Source organism: Panthera onca, chromosome F1 (genome assembly GCF_046562875.1).
Source record: "Panthera onca isolate mPanOnc1 chromosome F1, mPanOnc1 haplotype 2, whole genome shotgun sequence".
Lineage (NCBI taxonomy): Eukaryota > Metazoa > Chordata > Mammalia > Carnivora > Felidae > Panthera > Panthera onca.
In genome coordinates this window covers 669,033-688,896 of record NC_138355.1, presented here as the reverse complement: position 1 = coordinate 688,896, position 19,864 = coordinate 669,033, and the positions used below count along the sequence as shown (strand labels likewise).

At 41.1% G+C, this 19,864-nt stretch overlaps 1 long non-coding RNA gene across 1 annotated transcript; it reads left to right on the top strand.

Annotated features, from left to right (window-relative positions):
* Positions 1-3,269: 3,269 nt before the first annotated feature.
* Positions 3,270-16,783, top strand: LOC145713370 (uncharacterized). The gene is made up of 3 exons (XR_014136476.1): positions 3,270-3,308; positions 7,863-7,935; positions 16,221-16,783. It is a non-coding gene; the product is annotated as an uncharacterized LOC145713370 (long non-coding RNA).
* Positions 16,784-19,864: the final 3,081 nt, after the last annotated feature.

Sequence of the window (19,864 nt, the reverse complement as noted above, 5' to 3'; positions counted from 1 at the left end):
CATATAAAATGGGGGTACTTCATACGGTAGTATCATTTAGGGCAAAATAAGAGAATTGGAAGGAGGGTCAGATAGGGAGACATCAAGATAACTCATCTGACATTTTGGATGCCGTATTTGTGAGTTTTGATTATTTTGGCGATAACTGCCTCTAATAGGTGAACTATATTTTTAATGTTCTAGGAACATAAGGAAAAGAAACAAAAGAACACTATAATCAGTAGTATGTTTTCATATTCTGTCTGACAGTTCTGATTGTTGTAGAATGATCCCTGTTACTTCTTTGATTCCTATCTGCCAGAAAAATGAACTAAGTCCTAGGTAGTTGGAGAAAATTAACTGACTTTTCATATTTCAGAGAACTTTTATATGGTAGAACATAGGGGCAATCACCAGGATTTGCTCTCTCTCTCTGTTTTTTTTTTTTTTTTTTTTTTCAGAGTAAAATAAGATTGTTGCTTGTTTCACACTTTCTGACATCATGATTTCATCTATTCCTTTTAAACCTTTCTTCAAATGGATATGTAGGGATGTAGGAATTTTCAAGGCAAACACCAAGAAAAGAGATTCCAGGAAAGGTATTCTGTGACATAACCTTCTGACTGTAACCACGTGAAAGACATCAACCGAAACAATAAAATTCCATATAATGCAGTTGTGTTAGAGGCATCCCAATGACACCCAGATTTGATTATTCACTAGAAGAGCTCACAGGACTCAGCATATAGTTGTAGTCATGCGTGTGGCTTGGTATGGGGACAGGCTAGAAAGGCCAATGAGCACCGAGCAATGGTGCATGGGGTGAAGGCCAGAGGAAACCAAGCGCAGGCTTCCAGCAATCCTTTCTCTATGGAGTTAGCAGGATGTGCTAAATTCCTCCATCATGAAATTAGGACAGCACAAGTGAAATGTTGTCTGCCAGTACGAGGCTTATGGATACTCAGTGCCCGAGGTTTTCATCAAATGCTAATCACATAGGCATCTTCTCCTTAGCATGTCCCAAAATTCCAGGTTTCCACCAAGGAAATCAAGTGTACAGCCTTAAGGACATTGCTTGTACCAGCACTTAGGCACAGTGAACCACTCTTAACCAGCTAGGGAATGGTGGGAACCCTCCTTAAATCCAAGATCCCAGGGAACAACCAAGGGCCAGTCATTCAAGTAGGATGTTCTGAGGGTAGCCATCTTTGGCCTGCTGGATGAAATCTGTTCTGCATAGGAATTATAGCCCTGACGTCATTTTTGGTGGTGTCTTCAAATTTTGTTTTACTAGCAAGTAACATGATGGTTACCATGGTACTGGTTTCAGTTTCATCATCCATATGAAGTAGGTATTTGTATAAAAATTACTAGGGCAATATGAGGTCATTATAATCTCTTTTTTTTATGTGATTAAGCTTTCATTATGATTCTGAGGTATGATCAACATAATGATTTTTGATTTAAAATTAGAATGAAAATCTCGTAATTATATGGAAAACCCAGGTTTGATTCCTATGGTGCTGAACCCCTGTTTATAGGTATAAGATTTTGGATCATATTCATCAATTGTTTTGTTGCCTAAGTATACAAATAACTGTTGTATTTTTGTGTTTTGTTTATGCATTTTCATACACTTCCAAATGGGAGACAGTACCCCTATTGTGTTACTTTGATCTCTATTTTAATGTTCAAGGTGACTGTATCATGAGTTAGTATATGCTAAGAGTAGCTTCAATGGAAACCATATTTTGTTGTTTTTGTTGTTTCATACATTTAGTAAGCCTGATGTTTTACATCAGTTTTAAGTTCACAGCAAAATATAATAGGAAGTACAGAGTCTCCATATACCATACCATGCTCCCGTACACGCCTAGCCTCCCCTGTTGTTAACATCTTGCACGACAGTGGTCCATTTTGAGTAGGAATTTTTTTTTTTCAGTTCCTTGGTTGAGTTTTGAGCGAGAGAGCATGCATGCGTGTGAGCAGCCAAGGGGCAGAGGGAGAGGGGGGAAAGAATCCTGTGCTGTCAGCCCAGAGCCTGATGCAGGACTTGATCCCATGAACTGTGAGATCATGACCTGAGCTCAGATCCAGAGTTGGACGCTGAACCAACTGAGCCACCCAGGCACCCTGACAACAGTGGTGCATTTTCTCTGGACACGAACTCTTCATTTGGAGGCCAAGTCTCTAATTTGCATTAGTGTTCAGCCTTGGTGTTATACATTCTATGAGTCTTAACAAAGGTGTAATGATGTGAATCCACCTTTGTGGTACCGTGTGAAAGAGTTCCACTGCCTGAAAAGTCCTCTGTGCTGTGCCCGTTTCTCCCTACATTCACCCCAACCCTTAGCTCCATAGCCTTGCTCTTTCCAGGTGTCATGTAGTTAGAATCATAGAGTGGATGTCTTTGAATGTTTAGAAAGTGAAAATATCCTGGTAATTGAATGTAGGCATTCAAGATATTCTTTGCCCTTTGTTTTGTTTAGTTGCTCATCAGTAGAGGATCTGATGACCTCTGCCTTCCATGACAAAAAGTATGATTTCTCTAGATGTGTGTCACCTAATGGGGAGGGTTGAGAAAAATGACCTCATGAACCACTACAGAGCACTCACATTGGGATCATCCTCCTCTGTGATGTGCGGTGGGTCTAGATAGACTCTCTAGCAATGGAAGGAGACAGCCTCAAGAGGTTAGAACTATATCAAAGTGGAATGCCAAATCTTTCCTTCTTACGTTGCCATTGGAAATAAGACGAGGGAGAGTCTGTTTGCTATGGTTTGGCCATGCTGCAAAGTACAATAGCTATAGAGCACACTTTGTGAGGGGGTGTTTCCTCCTAAAACTGAAGAGTGTCTGTTGAAGAGCTGGGGAGGTTCTGCCGTGTTACAGCAAAACAAAGATACTCTCTTTCAACTCCTCTAGTACTGAAAGTCCAGAAAAATCATGCTAGTTTCAGTCTGACATTGTCAGCTCATGATAATCATTCTCCTAACGATACCAGTTTCCTCCAGTGTCACAGTGTCGGTCAGTGATGGCCATTGTAAACATCAGTCCCCCTGTAGGTGTCAAATTCTGATAAAACCCATTCTTGCTCTTGGTCAATATAGAGGAGAAAGTAAGATTTCTTAGTGCTTTAAGCCTACGAATGGTATAATTACCATTCAGTGTAGTGTGGTTTCCAGGTGTGGTCCCAAAGCAATACTTTTTAACAAATCATAAGCCGTACACTTGTAATTTTCCTCTATTTTTCGATTGTTGATTTAACATGTATTTTGCTTTCATCTTTAGGAGCAGATAAGAATGCTGAGGAAGATTCTATAGCCAGGTAGGATATTTATGGATTTGTAAAAATGACATTTGCTGGGGCACCCGGGTGGCTCAGTCGGTTAAGGGTGTGACTCTTGATTTCAACTCAGGTTTGTGAGTTCAAGCCCCCCGTCGGGTTTTGCGCTCACAGCCTCCTTAGGATATCTTTCCCGACTTCTGTGGGCACTCACTCTTAAAGTATAAAGGAATGAAATGAAATGAAACGGATAATGAAAGGAAAGGGAAGGGAATGAATGAACTGAAAATTATGTGTCTCCTAAGGGAACGCAGAGAACAAAAGCAGTTGTTGCGTGTTCTACACTGGACCAGACACTATATCCTATGGGTAACATCTGTTCAGTTATATAGTCATTGTATAGCTTTGCCAAGTAGCTGTGCTGTTGTAGCCTACATTTTATTACTTTGGCAACTGTGGTTCAGGGAGGTTGACGACTCGACCATGATTCCATAGTTAACGGGTAGCTGAGGGGCTTTGCCCATCAGCCCGTGAAGCTTCCACATCCATTCCCTGGTTCCTCAGCAGCACTGAGATGAGGATACAGATCCTAGGGCAGATCAACTCAGAATGTCAAAGGTAATGATGTCGGAACACTAATTTAGGGTTTGCTTAAGAACCCAGGTTAGTCCAAGCATTTGGCCTCATATATTTGACCACTAGTGCCAACCAAAGTCATTAGTGCAGTGGTAACTAGTCCCTTGTTTTTACCATCCGAGATTTTAGGGTGGTTGTCAGCTATGGCCATGGTGTCAAGGCTTTTCCATAAAAAGCAAGATGTCATCAGGCAACTCCTTACATGTAGTGATATCCCCTCTTCTTGAGACAAATGAGTTTTCTGTAAGGGAAGGATATTTAGTTGTAGACCATGTTACATTAACTAAACTCACTCTCTATTTCGAGGATATTGCTATATGATTCTCTGTTGCCTAAGTTCCCAGGCTGGTTTCCCTTTGGGCTAGTATCCTTGTCTAGTTCTAGGAATCTTTTCGGGTTTTTTTGGATTTTTTTTTTTCCAATGACTTTTTGTACTGTGTTTTTGCCTTTTGACTTTCTTCTCTTTTTTCCTTGGTATTTCTTCTTTTTTTTTTCCAATAATTTCCCTACTTCTGCCATTTAAGGACTCTCCATTATTCCAGAGGCCAAATCAAAAGCACTTAGAGTCTCCAGATTTAGGGAACCTCAGAGATTAATTCCTCAAAACACCCTCTGGTCCGTCAACCTATGTTTCACCTCCTTGCCCAATGGTTGTTTCCCTGGAGAATTGGAAACTCAAAAGAGATTGAAGTGACCTATTTGGATATGATAAGTGACAGAAATGCGATTTAAATTCTGGTTTTCTTTCTTTCTTTCCTTCCTTCTTTTTTGTCTTGATCTTGCAGGCAACTGTTTTAATAATAGAAGGCTGGGGAGTGGGTCTAATGAATAGAGTGAAGGAGGGTAAGAATCGAATTAGCAGAGGAGACCAGGTTTCAAGGAGAACAACACTGAGTTGGTTAGGAATACGAGTTTGAGAAAAGATGTCAGAATTTGGGGGGTTATGCCAAGTGAGATAAAGGTGAATGACAGGAATGAAGGACCCAGGATTAGGGGAGTTGTTTAGAAAGGCATATTCAAATAGAGAGTTCAAGAGGGTCGTGATCAGTTTTCTGCTTTTGTGTGTGTTGGTTTCATTAAAGGTGCGAGCATACCTCAGATTTTCTGATGAGAGAGATTAAAAATCATTTGAGCTTCTGGGAAGAGTCTGTTTACAGCAGATAGAAATATGATATCCCCTACTTCCACCCCAACTGAGGGAGGATAGCTTAGATCCTCTCAAGGAATTGGGGGTGGGGGTGAAGATTCCGAACATCAGAGATGTATGGCCCAAGGCAAGCTGTCTCCTCACTCCACCTCTTTTCCTAAATCTGTGATGCCCTTCCCATGTACTTGTAGGGCTGGGCAGGGGTAGGTCTGACTTGTGAAATCAGCAAGGGAGCTTCATCTGGATCGGTGGTAACATGCCTATGTTGAGGTGACTGTGTGGATGAGTGAGGCTCCCAATTCGCTTGTTCTCCAGGAGCAGGACATGGTCCCTACCCTCGGTCATTGGAGCCCATCCTTGTTGTAGGAGTGTATGGCTTCATAGGCTACAGATTGAAAGGTTGGGGAATGCCACAGAACCGTGCTGAAGAGTGATGTAGGAGTGGGAGCTCATAGGGAAGAAAATATTCAGGCAGCGTATAGAGAAATAGAGGCACAACTACCAGGACCATTTTGATCACAGTCTCCCTCCTTGGGTAGCTGAATGCCCCTGAAGGCTTGGAGTGTCTTGCTAGTTATTATGGACCTAAGTAAGGCAAGACCAGTGTGGGAACAAAGTTGGCCTTGGGAACTTTGAGTCTTTCAATCTCTAGTTAGTACTACCACTCATAACATAGAAACCTAAACTTCGATACGTTTACTTAAACGGAGGTCTACGTGACACACAATGTAATATGTGATGCAACAACTCTGGATGTTTCACCGTGATCGCCATAAGCGTAGCTCCCATCTGTTAATGTATGAGGCTATTACGATACCACAGGCTAGATTCCCTATGCTGTACCTTTGAGCCTTGTGATTTATTCATTCTATAACTGGAACCCTGAACTTCCCTCTCCCCTTCCCCCATTTTGTCCATCCCCCCACCTCCCCTCCCTTCTGGCAAGAGTCAAATCTCTGCATTTATGGGTGTGTTTCTGCTTTTGCTCTGTTTGTTCATTGATTCCCCTTTTTACATTCTACACAGAAGTGAAATCATAGAGGATTTGTCTTTCTCTGTCTGACTTATTTCACTTATCCTCATGCCATCTAGGTACATCCATGATGTTGCAGGTAGCAGGATCTCATTCTCATTTAGAGCTGCGTAATATTTCATTGTGTGTGTGTGTCTGCGTGTGTGTTTGTGTGTGTGTGGTATCCAAACAGTATTGTGGGTACTGGCGTACAAAATAGCCTCATTGCTCAGTGGAATAGAACCGCAAACCCAGGCATCAATCCACCACTGTATGGTCAGTTCATCTTCCACAAACAGGAAAGACTATCCAGTGGGGAAAAGGCAGTCTCTTCGCCAAATGGTGTTGGGACAACTGGACAAGCCACATGCCAAAGAATGAACCTGGACCAATTTCTGTACCATACACACAAATAAACTCAAAATGAATTAAAGACCTAAGTGTGAGGCTTGAAACCATAAAAAAAAAAAAAAAATCCTTGAAGAGAGCACAGGCCGTCATTTCTGTAACTTTGGCTGTAGCAACATTTTACTATTTATGTCTCTTGAGCCAAGGGAAATAAAACAAGAATAAAGTTTGAGGACTACTTCAACCTACAAAGCTTTTGCACAGTAAAGGAAAGAGTCAAAACTGAAAGGCAACCTCTGGAATGGGAGAACAAATTTGGAAATATTTGGCAAATCCAGTAAAGGGTTAGTGTTCACAATGTCTAAAAACTTGATTCATGTCAACATCACCCCCCTCCAAAAAAGCCCAGTTTACAAATGAGCAGTACACATAACCAGACACTTTTCCAATGACAACATACAGATGGTCAACAGACACATGAAAAGATGCTCCCCCAAACTACAACGAGATACCACGTCACACCTGTCAGAATGGCTACACTCCAAGACACAAGAAGCAAGTGTTTGCGAGGATGTGGAGACTAAGGAAACCTCTTGCACCGTTGGTGGAAATGCAAATGGGTGCGGCCCCTGTGGAAAACAGTATGCAGGTTCCTCAAAAAATTAAAAACAGAACTCTCCTATGATCCAGTAATTGCACTACTGGATACTACCCAAGAGAATACAAAAACAAGAATTCCACGGGACACACGCACTCCTGTGTTTATTGCGGCATTATTTCCAACAGCCAGCGCAAGCGTCCATTGACAGCTGAGTGAACGAAGAAGAAGCCCTATATGAATGTATGTGTGTGTGTATATGTATATCCACACACACACACACACACACACACGCACACACACGCACACACACATGCACACACACACACACTGTAATATTACTCAACCATAAAACAATGCAATCTTGCCATTTGCAATCACCTGGATGGAGCCTGAGGGTAGTATGGTAAGCAAAGTCAGGGAAAGACAAATACCATATGATTTTACTCATGTAGCCCTTAAGAAGCAACAAACGAGCAAAGGGAGGAAACAAAAGGGGAGACAAACCAAGAAATAGGCTCTTACCTGCAGAGAAGAAACGGATGGTTGTGGAGAGGAGGTGAGTGGTGGGAGGGGTGAAAGAGATGATGGGGATGAAGGAGTGCCCTTGTCATGATGAGCACGGGGTGAGTATGGAGTTGGTGAATCACTATTTTGTACAACTTAAACTACTATAACTCTGGATGTTCCTATTACCGGAATTAAAATAAAACTTAATGACAAAACCAGAGGCCAACTTTTCATTATACCAAGAAACTTCGTGGAATAAACAGATAGGTGACCTTTCCCTTAACTTTTTTAAATTTTGTTTTTAAATGAATGAACATGTGTTTGTTGTATTTTTTTGCTCTAAAGGCTTTCCGACAAACCTGGTCCTGACGATTCATGGTCTACCTCATCTAGCCAAGACTTAGATTTTGGTACCAAGGTAAAGTACCCTCCTGTGAAACTCACTTTCCTGCTCTGAATTGAGTTTTCTCCCTTATTCACTCTGAAAATTTAAGAGGAGCCTGTGTATCATCATTTTATGTGTGTCATGGAAAGTTGGCAAGAACAAACCACTTTACAGATACATGACGCGTTGAATGTTTTGTTTTGTTTTGTTGTACTTTGGTAAATCCTACAGGTGGAGGCTGATAAAAGAATGGGCTGGAAAATATATAATGACCGTCAAATTATATTGGGACAAGCTTTCCCACAATGGAGGCAATATGACGTTTGCTTAAGGATAAGGATTCTTACTGTGATCGTAACATGACTGATAATACTCACGCCTAAATGAAACGTGATTGGGTCCAAGTATCTATTGTAGGTTGCCCCCCGCCCCGGGCAAGTTTTATTTTGGTGAGATACAGGATTTTCCTTTGGCTCTATCCTTTGTTCTACATTTAGAATAAAACCATATTAGAAAATGTAGAAATTTAGATGTTTACATTATTTCTCAACATTTACCTTACAAAGGTGTTCCCCTGTAGTTTTGAAATAACTCCATGAAGAGTAAGTTAAAATTGTGCATCTCCCCGAAGAATACGTATTTTGCTGAAAAGAGTAGCTCTATGGGCAGAGGCTCTTCATAGCCAAGGTGTCAAATTTCTAATTTCAGAAATCTTGCCCATTCTAGCTTTGAACACTATCTCCTCCTAGTCCTTGTGTCAGATTCTAAAATTTAAAGTTTCAGACATCTGATATTTATTTCAGTATTCATTTCAAAGCCCCTAAATCATGATAAGCTCCTGGAGGTTAGGAAACGCACTGGTTTGACTCCTGGAGCTCCTAAAATAAAGTCTTGCTTGGAAGAAGCAATGTCATGGTTTTTGAATGTGAACACATGAGTAGGGAAATGGAATTCCGTAGAATGGAGTTTGAAAAGTAACAAAATACGCATGATATATCACAATTAAATATGTGAATTTAAAAAGTCAGGCTTCAGTTTATATTCCGTTTTAGTGTTTAACATGTATACACGCAAATGAATCCTATTGAGGCAATCAGGAGTTACATAAGAAAGAAGGTTACAGTATATTTTTAGTATCCTCCCATTGTGAGCTTAGAAGTGCAGGGAAAAAGTCGTCAGCCTTTGTTGGTTGAACCCCATCTGTGTCCCATTACCTACATCCTTTAAATGTTCCCATTTCTTCCTAGAATTCTCATTCCCAATTCTTTCTCCATAGTGAATGTTGACGTGTTAGGAACCTCTCTTTTTCTGTTCTTTTGTTAGTCTAGTAATAATTTCTAGCTTTTCGGAAGCGATAGATGCCAGGAATTGAACAATTTATTTATAGTGAAAAAAATTAAATTCTTTATTACAGTATTTATAACCAGATAACTGTAGAGTGATAAGAGTCAGTATTATTAGGGATATACTGTGAATCAAAGCCTCTCTTTTACATAAATATTATATACATAGATACATAGATGGATATGGATATAGATAGATAGATAGATAGATAGATAGATATAGATAGATAGATATAGGTAGAGATATATATATAATATACACATATATACACATATATTTACACTTATATATAAATACACACTTATATGTATACATATTTATGTACACCTATACGTACACACACACACACACACATACATACATATATATATATATATATATATATATATATATATATGTATATCACACATATATAAAGACATATATCTTTAAAAGGTTTAAAAGGGACTATTTTTCATAGTATATTCCCAATCCTACTTATGTACCTGTTGAAAAATGTATGTTGTTTCCACTTACCTTCTTTGGCTCACATTTTTCCTTTTCTTTTTTGTCTTAAGCTCATGCTTGATTGATTGGTCATTTGTTTTGTTTTGTTTTGTTTTGTTTTTTCCTTTTTCCCTCTTCTCAACCCATGCTTATTACGGTATTTTTAATTTTTTTTCAAAGTTTATTTATTTTTGAGACAGAGAGAGACACAGAGTGCAAGCGGGGTAGGGGCAGAGACAGAGAGACACACAGAATCCAAAGCAGGCTGCAGGCTCCGAGCTGTCAACACAGAGCTCAACGTGGGGCTGATAACCACAAACCGTGAGATCATGACTCATGAGCTGAAGGTGGATGCTGAACTGACTGTGCCACATATGTGTTCCCCGCACCGGGCTCGTTTTTAATGGTTTACCCCTACCCTAATTTGTCCTTGCAGAAACTATTTCTTTAGTGTCTGTTCTTTTAGTACATCACTGTCTGTCAACTCCATTGTCAACATATTGGTTATGGAATTCTACTGTCTGTGTGTGGTTTCCATCCAGGGCTCGTTGCCCCACAAGGTTTATTATTCTTGTTTTTCTCTTTCTTGGAAGGGGCTGAGATAAATGTTTTTGAAATGTTTGCATTTCTCTTGGAAAGGGAGGGAGAGAGAGAAAGAATGAGCAAGTGCTCGTTGTTGTGATCTGACAATATGCAAGGTATGATCTCAGTCCTTTTATATTTGTGGAGGGCTGTTTTGTGACCCAGGATGTCACTTGGAGACATTGGAGAATGTTCTATGTGCACTTAAGAAGAATGTGCGTTCTACTGCTGTTGGATGAAAAGATCTTAATATATCGGTGTTGATATCCATGTATATAAATGTATATATATGAGGCCAATATATATCTATGTATATCTGAATACATCTGGTCCAATGACACATTGGATCTGTGTTTCCTTACTGATTTTCTGCCTTGACGATCCGCCTTTTGCCATGAGTGGAGTCTTAAAGTCGTCTACAATCATGGTATTTGTATGTATACATTTAATCATGTTTGTGAGTAATCGATTCATATGTGTGGGCGTTTCACTTTGGGGGCATAAACACTTGCAATTGTTAGCTCCTCTTGATGGATAGACCCCTTAATTATGATCCAATGCCCTTCTGAATCTGTTACTACAGTCTCTGGTTTAAAATCTAGTCTGTCTGGTGGAAGTGTGGCGACTCCAGCTTTCTTTTGACTTCTAGTAGCATGATAGGTGGTTCCCCATACCTTCACTTTGAACCTGGAGGTGTCCTGGGGTCTAAAATCAGTGTCTTGTTGACAACATATAGATGGATCTTGTTGTTTGGTTTTGTTTTGTGTTTTACCCATTCTGATTCCCTGTGTCTTTTGATTGCGGCATTGAGTCCATTCCCATTCAGAGTGATTAGTTAAAGATATGGATTTAGTGTCATTGTGTTATCTGAAGGTTTCATGCTTTTGGTGAGGCCTCTGGTCCTTTGTAGTCTCTGCTGCTTTCCACTCACAGAGTCGCCCGTTAGGATCTCCCGCAGGGCTGGTTTAGTGGTCATGAACTCCATTAGGTTTTGTTTGTCTGGGAAAGCCTTTCTCTCTCTTTCTGTTCTAAATGTCAGCCTTGCCTGGGAAGGGATTCTTCGCCGCAGATGTTCCCATTCAGCACATTGACCGTTTCCTACCCCTCCCTTCTGCCCTGCCAAGTTTCTTTGGACAGGTCTGCTGCTACCCTTATGTGTCTTCCCTTGTCGATTAAGACCCGTTTGTCCCTAGCTGATTTCAGAATCCTCTCCTTATCTTTGTAGTTTTCCAGTTTCGCTATGGCATGTCGTGGTGTTGACCTGGGTTTGTTGATTTGGAAAGGAATTCTCTGTGCCGCCAGGACTTGGATGCCCGTTTCCTTCCCCAGATGAGGGAAGCTCTCAGCTATAAGTTGTTCAAAAAAAACCTTCTGCCCCTTTCTCTCACTCTTCTTCTTCTGGGACTCCTAGGATCTGGCTAATATTTCATCTCACTGAATCACCTAGGTCTCTAGTACCTGCCTCGTGATCTAGTCATTTCCTTCCTTTCCTTTCCCTGCTTCATCTTTGTCCACAATTGTATCTTCTGTTTCACGGATTCTGTCTGCTGCTTCTCCCGTCCTTGCTGTCACTGCATCTAGTTTACTTTGTATCTCCTTTACACCATTTCATGTTCAGCGTTCATCGTGACGATTCCTTAGGTCCTTGATCTCTGAAGCAGTAGATTGTCTGCTGTCTTCTATGCGTGGTTTCAAGCGCAACTATGCGTCTTATGAGTGTCATTCCAAAAATGTGCTCACATATATGGTTTCTGTCTCTTTTGAGCCCTTCTCTGGCTGTCCTTTCTTCCCGGAATTTTTTTGAGGGGAATTCTGCGATTTCGTCGTTTTGGCTAGATTCCTGCCCTTTATGTGTGTTAATAGCTTGTTCTGTGTCCCACACCTGCGAGTACTACTGTAATAAAAAGACCCCCTACACTGTCCAGGGCCTGGCAGTTGAACAAATTTTTTTTGAGTGTGTTGTGTGCACTCTTTCGGTGCGTCTTTGGCTGCTGTTCTCGCTACTTGGAGTGGCGGTTTGGGCCTTCCAACAGGTGTGCTTTGATTTGTTTGTTGAAGTAATCCTGGAAAAAAGGGGAAGAAGATGGGGAAGAATCCTTAGCCCAAACAAAAAGAGAAATGACTGGAGTTGAAAAAAAGACCAGGAAGTGACTCAAAGGAGCTAGAGGGCTTAATCCAGAAAGAGAGGGAGGAAAATGAAGAAGGAGATCTAGAAAAGTATAGAGAAAATGCACAATCAAACAAACAAAGAACCAGAACAGAGGATCAAAGGAAAAAAATATATAGATATATCTATAGATATATCTGTGTATAGATATATAGGTATATATTAAGATATAGAGATAAATGTAGATATATAATTAGCTTTGACCCACGTCAACTCGAGACTACTAGGCTGTTTCCAAAGGGAGAAGGGGAAAGAGGAGAGTAGAAAGAGAAAAAAGGGAAAAGAGAAGAAAGGGAAAGCAAAGGAAAGAAAAGATGGGCGCCTGGGTGGCTCAGTAGGTGAAGCGTCTGACTCTTGAATTTGGCTCACGTCATGTTGTCGCTGTTGGTGGGTTCGAAACCCCCAACAGGTTCTGCAGTGAGAGCATGGATCCTGCTCGGATTCTCTCTCTCTCCCTCTCTCTGCATCTCTTCTGCTTGATCACTCACTCTCTCTCTCAAAATGAAGAAATAAACATTAAAAAAGAAAAGGAAAGACAAAAGAATAATAACTCAAACGAAAACAAACAAACAAACAAACAAACAAACTAAGATAGAAAACCGGAGGAGAGTTGTCTATTGGTGCCTGGGACTGGTGGCTGTGCTGGTCTAGAGCAGGGGCTATCTGGTCCCATCAGTGTCAGTCTCACTCCTATAGAGAAGCAGTTACGAGGCACAGAGTGTCAGGGTTTGGTGTAATGGGCCTGCCTTCACTGAGGCTCACTGTCCATTCCCTGAAGCCCCACGATGTTGGTCATGGGGAGAGACATGGCGACACCCCATCTATCCTGCCCACACGAGGTGTCTCAAAACTCACTGTTTAGGCTATCCTCACGGAATAGCCTGGGGAGCCGGCTTGCCTTGCTGCACAGTCCCCTGTGCCACCTGAGTACTGAGCTGGGATTCAAAACCCTGCAGGATCCCGCTTTGCTCGGACCTGGTAGTGGAGTTGCGCCACTCTGCCCAGTGGACAGAGGGCCTCTGGCTCGTGCCTGCACGGTCTTTTTCCCTTGGGCAGGGCAATACCTCCCCTTTCCACCATACTCAAGGTGTTCTCTCCCAGTGTAGCCCTGAGATTGCTACCAAGCCTAGGGGCGGCTCCCTCCCCACCAGGCATGGGAGGTGGTAGCTTTGGTCGAGAGAAAGTGTGGCCACCTTGAAAATTCTGTTTTTTACCCTCTACGGCTGTTTTCCAAAGTAGAAACTGGCTCTCTGGACCTCTCCTTGGTCTGTGGTCCGGACAGGCTTTCTCATATCCAAATGCACTTGCCACAGCCTCTCTCTCTCTACCTTCCTTTCGTTTCTCCACCAAAGGCCTTCCCCCACTGCATGCCTGTGCTGCCCATTTTATTTCTCCCAATTCTCATACACACCCTTCTGTCCCGCCAAGCTGTCACTCTGCACCTGCGGAGATTTTTCTGTCCCTCTGCAGCCTGTATTCCTGGTATTCCAAGTGTTGTGACCTCAATACTGCTGTGTTTGAGGGACAAGGGAAATTCTGATCCCCTCCCCTGCCATCTTAACTCCCCCCTCCACCTTTTGCTTTGCTTTTCGCAATTGCAAAGTTGGGTGCCTAATCGACTAAGTCACCCAGGCCCCCCAAAGAATACTTGTTTTCCATGGGAAGATGTTCAAAGGCCAATAAAATGGCCCTTGTGTCCAGAAAAGAATGGCAAAGTTAGAATGGGTTTTTGATGTTCTCATTTGGGGCTATAATAAGTTCCCGTAAGCTCTTAGCGATGACATCATAAAGGTATACATTTGACCCTTGAACAAGATGCGTTTGGACTGTGGGAGTCCACATACATACAGATTTTTTTCAATAAATACAGTACCATCCTGTAAACATATTTTCTCTTCCTTATGATTTTCTTTTGCATCTTGGTTTTGTTTTTTTTTTTTAATTATTCATTTTGGGAGAGAGAGAGAGGACAGAGCACGTGAGTAGGGAAGTGGGGGCAGAGAGAGAATTTTCATCAGGCTCCACACTGTCAGCGTTCAACTCAGGAAGTATAGATCATGACCTGAGCCAAAGTCAAGAGCCTGACCCTGAACCGACAGTGCCACCCAGCACCCCTTCCTTACGAGTTTCTTAGTAACCTTTCCTTCAGTTTATAGTGTAAAAATACAGTATGTAATACATATAACAGGGAAAACATGCATTAATCGACTGTGTATATTGTTGGTAAGCTCAGCATTCCGTTATCCTAACTCTGACCTCCCATGCTCAGTTTACAGAGTCAATGGCCAAACTAGGCCGAAAAGGTAGATTAGACCTAGAGAGCATATACAAGCGATTCTGCTTTAATGTTCTGGTTTTCAATACATATATACTTTTTGATTTTTAAGTGTGATTGCTTTTAAAGTAGGAAATTCGGTAGGAATTTTTGTTTTTTTGATTTGGTTTTGAGGTTTCAAAAGATATTTGTGGATTTTCGAGGGCATGGCCATCAGAGCCCGTAACCCTTGCTTTGTTCAAGGGCCAACGGTATAGTGATTTGGTACTTTTGAGATCTTCTCAGTGAGATTAGTGTAAATGTTTTGACCTTAATTAATTGGTCCTTGTATACTGAGTACGTACCAAGCAGTTAGCTACTGAGTGTACAAGCGGAGGGTTTAGGTTGTTGTGGTCGGAGCAGAAAAGTAAGTCAACAGCAATCTGTTATAAGTCACTATAAAGGCTTCATCGGTAGGGAATGGACGATGTTAGTTGAGAGAATATTGGGGGCGTTTGTAGTGAGGATGAGGATGAGAGTGGGAGTGGGAATTTTGGTAGTCAGAAAAGATCTGAGAGTGGCAAAAGGTGCCAAGTGAAAGATGAGAAGGACCAGTCGTGTAGACCGTGGCGAGGGACATTCTGGACAGAGAGGACCACGGATCATCATTTTACTCCAACGTCTTAGAGTGACCAAGCTGTAGGAAGGCTCACTCCATCATCATCATCATTATTATTGTTGTTGTGTGTAAAAAAGAAAATGTGCATAGTGAAATGAGTGCTTGGCACATTTTAGGTGACTAAGACATACATGTTCTTATACTTGCCGTTTGAATGCTTACTACACATTCTGAAGAGTTCCATACCTATATCTACATTGTTTCTGCTACTAGTTCATCATAATTTTAAGAAAAGTTTTTCTTACTACTTTGCCATTCGATCCAACCCTTCTTTCGTCAAGAAAAAGGTCAAGCCTCTGTTTACCTAAACGAAGCAGCAGCTACGACAGTGTTTTGTTGATACACAGCATGATATACTCCAAAGTTTCTGATCATGTGAGGTATGAATTGACACTGAAACAAATGTCTGCCATTTTACTAGAAGCAGTTTTCATTTATAGCAAGTACACTTTTAAAGATTTTGTTTCAAAACTTATTTCACATGTCCTTTTATTTTGGTCAGGAATGCAAAGGAAGGGGTTTTGTTAGTTCCTTTTTGAAATCTGCATACAAGCCAGGCTTCTGCCTTTGAAAGTATTTATTCTGGCCTTCCATGATCAGTTTAGAGAGTCAATAGCCAAATGAAGATTCAAAGGGACGCTGAATCAAGAGAGCATATATGAGGTTTTGTATTTAAATGTTTTGGTGTTCAATACGGTTTTCTTATTTGCAAGTCTGATAGTTATTAAAATCATAAATTCAGATATTTTCTTGGAAAAGGATTAGGAAGTCTTCACGCAACTCATTACTGATGCTACTTTTAACAGTGTGTGTCTGAGAAGCCCAACAAAGATGTTCCTCATGTCTCTGGAGCTGTGGATCAGAAAGGGCAAAGTGTATTAAATGGACAAGTAGAAGGTAAGAACTGTATTTTATTCAAAGGTCATTTGACAGAATGTTGATTTCAAACAGGAATACTGATATATTCTAATATCTAAAGAAAACGGCCTGTTAAGTGCATAGGAAAGAGAAAGAGATGTGAAAAGGAGATAAGTTGCATATCGTATGTGGTGTCAGCAACAGATTAAATTGAGAGTGCCACCAAAGGACCTAAATGGCTAGTTCCCTTTCAACACACTGGAAGGCCTAAGGAACCTCAGGAAAGAAGAGACGAGCCAAACAGGGAATGATGTGAATGGCGGAGACTACAGGGAGTAAATGAAGGAAAGTAAGCCGGTGTGTATTGTGTTTCTACTGGAAGGTGGTAAAATACACTAGTCCTTTAAAGGGAAGAGCAGACTATTTGAAGTGCAGCAACACTATCAGGTGAGCTTCTCGTACCAGAATTTGTCAGAGTAGTATCCCCAAATGTCCCCACTCTTACTGTGATCCTCACTGTTGGCAAGACATTAAGGACTGACCTAGCTGATGATGCAGAGTTATGTCCTAACTACCATGGGTGAACGAACATAAGCATTTGTAGTCAGTGATAAATGTATATACGTTAATGCCATATAAAATGGGGGTACTTCATACGGTAGTATCATTTAGGGCAAAATAAGAGAATTGGAAGGAGGGTCAGATAGGGAGACATCAAGATAACTCATCTGACATTTTGGATGCCGTATTTGTGAGTTTTGATTATTTTGGCGATAACTGCCTCTAATAGGTGAACTATATTTTTAATGTTCTAGGAACATAAGGAAAAGAAACAAAAGAACACTATAATCAGTAGTATGTTTTCATATTCTGTCTGACAGTTCTGATTGTTGTAGAATGATCCCTGTTACTTCTTTGATTCCTATCTGCCAGAAAAATGAACTAAGTCCTAGGTAGTTGGAGAAAATTAACTGACTTTTCATATTTCAGAGAACTTTTATATGGTAGAACATAGGGGCAATCACCAGGATTTGCTCTCTCTCTCTGTTTTTTTTTTTTTTTTTTTTTCAGAGTAAAATAAGATTGTTGCTTGTTTCACACTTTCTGACATCATGATTTCATCTATTCCTTTTAAACCTTTCTTCAAATGGATATGTAGGGATGTAGGAATTTTCAAGGCAAACACCAAGAAAAGAGATTCCAGGAAAGGTATTCTGTGACATAACCTTCTGACTGTAACCACGTGAAAGACATCAACCGAAACAATAAAATTCCATATAATGCAGTTGTGTTAGAGGCATCCCAATGACACCCAGATTTGATTATTCACTAGAAGAGCTCACAGGACTCAGCATATAGTTGTAGTCATGCGTGTGGCTTGGTATGGGGACAGGCTAGAAAGGCCAATGAGCACCGAGCAATGGTGCATGGGGTGAAGGCCAGAGGAAACCAAGCGCAGGCTTCCAGCAATCCTTTCTCTATGGAGTTAGCAGGATGTGCTAAATTCCTCCATCATGAAATTAGGACAGCACAAGTGAAATGTTGTCTGCCAGTACGAGGCTTATGGATACTCAGTGCCCGAGGTTTTCATCAAATGCTAATCACATAGGCATCTTCTCCTTAGCATGTCCCAAAATTCCAGGTTTCCACCAAGGAAATCAAGTGTACAGCCTTAAGGACATTGCTTGTACCAGCACTTAGGCACAGTGAACCACTCTTAACCAGCTAGGGAATGGTGGGAACCCTCCTTAAATCCAAGATCCCAGGGAACAACCAAGGGCCAGTCATTCAAGTAGGATGTTCTGAGGGTAGCCATCTTTGGCCTGCTGGATGAAATCTGTTCTGCATAGGAATTATAGCCCTGACGTCATTTTTGGTGGTGTCTTCAAATTTTGTTTTACTAGCAAGTAACATGATGGTTACCATGGTACTGGTTTCAGTTTCATCATCCATATGAAGTAGGTATTTGTATAAAAATTACTAGGGCAATATGAGGTCATTATAATCTCTTTTTTTTATGTGATTAAGCTTTCATTATGATTCTGAGGTATGATCAACATAATGATTTTTGATTTAAAATTAGAATGAAAATCTCGTAATTATATGGAAAACCCAGGTTTGATTCCTATGGTGCTGAACCCCTGTTTATAGGTATAAGATTTTGGATCATATTCATCAATTGTTTTGTTGCCTAAGTATACAAATAACTGTTGTATTTTTGTGTTTTGTTTATGCATTTTCATACACTTCCAAATGGGAGACAGTACCCCTATTGTGTTACTTTGATCTCTATTTTAATGTTCAAGGTGACTGTATCATGAGTTAGTATATGCTAAGAGTAGCTTCAATGGAAACCATATTTTGTTGTTTTTGTTGTTTCATACATTTAGTAAGCCTGATGTTTTACATCAGTTTTAAGTTCACAGCAAAATATAATAGGAAGTACAGAGTCTCCATATACCATACCATGCTCCCGTACACGCCTAGCCTCCCCTGTTGTTAACATCTTGCACGACAGTGGTCCATTTTGAGTAGGAATTTTTTTTTTTCAGTTCCTTGGTTGAGTTTTGAGCGAGAGAGCATGCATGCGTGTGAGCAGCCAAGGGGCAGAGGGAGAGGGGGGAAAGAATCCTGTGCTGTCAGCCCAGAGCCTGATGCAGGACTTGATCCCATGAACTGTGAGATCATGACCTGAGCTCAGATCCAGAGTTGGACGCTGAACCAACTGAGCCACCCAGGCACCCTGACAACAGTGGTGCATTTTCTCTGGACACGAACTCTTCATTTGGAGGCCAAGTCTCTAATTTGCATTAGTGTTCAGCCTTGGTGTTATACATTCTATGAGTCTTAACAAAGGTGTAATGATGTGAATCCACCTTTGTGGTACCGTGTGAAAGAGTTCCACTGCCTGAAAAGTCCTCTGTGCTGTGCCCGTTTCTCCCTACATTCACCCCAACCCTTAGCTCCATAGCCTTGCTCTTTCCAGGTGTCATGTAGTTAGAATCATAGAGTGGATGTCTTTGAATGTTTAGAAAGTGAAAATATCCTGGTAATTGAATGTAGGCATTCAAGATATTCTTTGCCCTTTGTTTTGTTTAGTTGCTCATCAGTAGAGGATCTGATGACCTCTGCCTTCCATGACAAAAAGTATGATTTCTCTAGATGTGTGTCACCTAATGGGGAGGGTTGAGAAAAATGACCTCATGAACCACTACAGAGCACTCACATTGGGATCATCCTCCTCTGTGATGTGCGGTGGGTCTAGATAGACTCTCTAGCAATGGAAGGAGACAGCCTCAAGAGGTTAGAACTATATCAAAGTGGAATGCCAAATCTTTCCTTCTTACGTTGCCATTGGAAATAAGACGAGGGAGAGTCTGTTTGCTATGGTTTGGCCATGCTGCAAAGTACAATAGCTATAGAGCACACTTTGTGAGGGGGTGTTTCCTCCTAAAACTGAAGAGTGTCTGTTGAAGAGCTGGGGAGGTTCTGCCGTGTTACAGCAAAACAAAGATACTCTCTTTCAACTCCTCTAGTACTGAAAGTCCAGAAAAATCATGCTAGTTTCAGTCTGACATTGTCAGCTCATGAT